The sequence below is a fragment of the Lepus europaeus genome, chromosome 3 (genome assembly GCF_033115175.1).
Source record: "Lepus europaeus isolate LE1 chromosome 3, mLepTim1.pri, whole genome shotgun sequence".
NCBI classification, from domain to species: Eukaryota; Metazoa; Chordata; class Mammalia; order Lagomorpha; family Leporidae; genus Lepus; species Lepus europaeus.
The window spans coordinates 84,633,047-84,635,901 of record NC_084829.1 but is presented as its reverse complement, the minus strand read 5'-3'; the positions used below and the strand labels follow the sequence as shown (position 1 = coordinate 84,635,901).

At 46.9% G+C, this 2,855-nt stretch overlaps 1 non-coding gene across 1 annotated transcript; it reads left to right on the top strand.

Annotated features, from left to right (window-relative positions):
- Window positions 1-549: 549 nt before the first annotated feature.
- Window positions 550-714, top strand: LOC133757279 (U1 spliceosomal RNA). The gene has a single exon (XR_009865650.1). It is a non-coding gene; the product is annotated as a U1 spliceosomal RNA (small nuclear RNA).
- The last annotated feature ends 2,141 nt before the right edge of the window (window positions 715-2,855 follow it).

Sequence of the window (2,855 nt, the reverse complement as noted above, 5' to 3'; positions counted from 1 at the left end):
CAAGTGGCTGAAATGCTGGAGCTGTGTCGATCCAAAGCCAGGAGCCAGGTGCCTCCTCCCAGTCTCCCATGCAGGTGCAAGGGCCCAAGCACTTGGGCCATCCTCTACTGCTTTCCCAGGCCACAGCAGAGAGCAGGACTGGTAGAGGAGCAACTGGGACTAGAACCAGCGCCCATATTGGATGCCAGTGCTGCAAGTGAAGGATTAACCTAGTGCACCATGGCGCCAGCCCCTATTATATATTTTCTATATATCTAAGAACAATGGGATCACACTATCCACTCTTTTCTGTAGCCTGCTATTTTTCTTCTTTATGCAACAGTTTTTGTGTCCATCCTGCATAAGGACATATCTCCTCCTTTACAATGGTCTCTCAGTAATCCTTAATCTCTACCCTCCACTGAAGGGCATTTCCAATACTCTAAGTTTTACTTAAACACTAAAAATACTGCAGTAGACATCTCTGTACATATATACCTTGCATGATCTAATTATTTCCTGAGGATACATTCTTACAAGTAAAATTACCGGTTAAAGCTTATGCACATAATACTTCCCTGGCAGGGGAGATACCATGCTCACAAAGTTGGTTTTCCCAGGGCAAGGCTTATCCATTATACTCCGGATGTGTGGCCCCCTGTGGTTTCCTCAAATGTGGGAAACCCGACTGCATAATTTTTAATTAGTGGTAGTGAGGGACTGCCTTTGTGCTTTTGTCTGAAGAAAGTTTTTTTTTAAAGGTTATGCATATTTAAAATATTAAAGGATAATGCCAAAGGGCCGGCGCTGTGGCATAGCAGATAAAGCCATTGCCTGCAGTGCTGACATCCCATATGGACACTGGTTCAAGTCACGGTTGCTCCACTTCCAATGCAGCTCTCTGCTATGGCCTGGGAAAGCAGTAGAAGGTGGTCCAAGTCCTTGGGCCCCCTGCATCCATGTGGGAGACCCGGAAGAAGTGCCTGGCTCCTGGCTTTAGATCAGCGCAGCTCTGGCCATTGCAACCATTTGAGGAGTGAACCAGCAGATGGAAGACCTCTATCTCCCTCTCTCTCTGCCTCTCCTTCTCTCTGTGTGTAACTCTTTCTTTTTTTCTTTTCTTTTCTTTCTTTCTTTTTTTTTTTTTTTTGACAGACAGAGCTAGACAGTGAGAGAGAGAGAGAGAGAGACAGAAAGGTCTCCCATCCATTGGCTCACCCCTCAAATGGCCACTACGGCCGGCGCACTGCACCGATCCGAAGCCAGGAGCCAGGAGCTTCCTCTTGGTCTCCCATGCGGGTGCAGGGCCCAAGGACCTGGACCATCCTCCACTGCCTTCCCAAGCCATAGCAGAGAGCTGGACTGGAAGAGGAGCAACCGGGACAGAATCCGGTGCCCCAACCGGGACTAGAACCCGAGGTGCCAGTGCCACAGGTGGAGGATTAGCCTAGTGAGCTGCGGCGCCGGCCATGACTTTCAAATAAATAAATAAATCTTTAAAAAAAGATAATACCAAACAGGACCCCAGAAAGTCCTGTCACTTTTTGTTCTTAATAATTTTATTATCGTCATTTTTCATTATTGTGAACCTGGTTAAACAAAAATATGGGCAGCTCACATTGTTATGCTACTTTATATTTCTGTGAAAATAAGTACCTTCTCAGGTGTTCATTAGCCATTTGGTTTTCTACTATGAATTGTATGAACCTGTATGTCTACATTACTCCACTCTGTTCCATGCCCTCTCCACCCTATACATACACATACCTTTGGTTGAAAGTATCAGGGGCAGAAATGTGAAAGGAGTTGATGTCATACTTTCCCTCTCCTAGGATTTGGATTTGAGAACAAGGGTACTTCTATTCTGTCTTCCAGGCCAGGGAGAAATCTAGTTTGGACTTCTGTTAAGATAATTCTGTTTTTTTTTTTTAAAGATTTACTTTATTTACTTGAAAAATAGAGTTACATAGAGATGTAGAGACACGCAGAGAGAGGTCTTCCATCTGCTGGTTCACTTCCCAAATGGCTGCAACAACCTGAGATGAGCAGATCTAAAGCCAGGAGCCAGGAGCTTCCTCCGGGTCTCCCACGTGGATGCAGGGGCCCAAGGACTTGGGCCATCTTCTTCTGTTTTCCCAGGTGCATTAGCAAGAAGTTGGAGTGGAAGAGGAGCAGCTGGGACTTGAACCTGCGCCCATATGGGATGCAGGGGCTTCAGGTCCGGGCTTTAACCCATTGCACCACAGCACCGGTCCTTAAATAATTCTTAATGAAATTTTCCTCTATGGGAATATTGGGAGGGGAAGAATTGGGTTTGAAAGAATATTCTGGGCCGGCGCCGTGGCTCAACAGGCTAATCTTCCACCTAGAGGCACCAGCACACCAGGTTCTAGTCCCGGTCAGGGCACCGGATTCTGTCCCGGTTGCCCCTCTTCCAGGCCAGCTCTCTGCTGTGGCCAGGAAGTGCAGTGGAGGATGGCCCAAGTGCTTGGGCCCTGCACCCCATGGGAGACCAGGAGAAGCACCTGGCTCCTGCCTTCGGATCAACGCGGTGCGCCGGCCATAGTGTGCCGGCTGCAGCAGCCATTGGAGGGTGAACCAACGGAAGGAAGACCTTTCTCTCTCTCACTGTCCACTCTGCCTGTCAAAAATAAAAAAATAAAAATAAATTAAAAAAAAAGAATATTCTGATCTTAATTTTTCTTTCTTTTAGTTCCTAAGAAAACTACAAGAACGGTAAGAAATCTGTGATTCCCAAGCTTGGAGGGAAGCTGGAGCAAAACACACACAATGGGCCTACACAGGTCTTCACTGCATTAGTACTTGGCTTTGTTCTAGCATTCTCCATCCAATCAGACACCCAGACTCCTGATGCC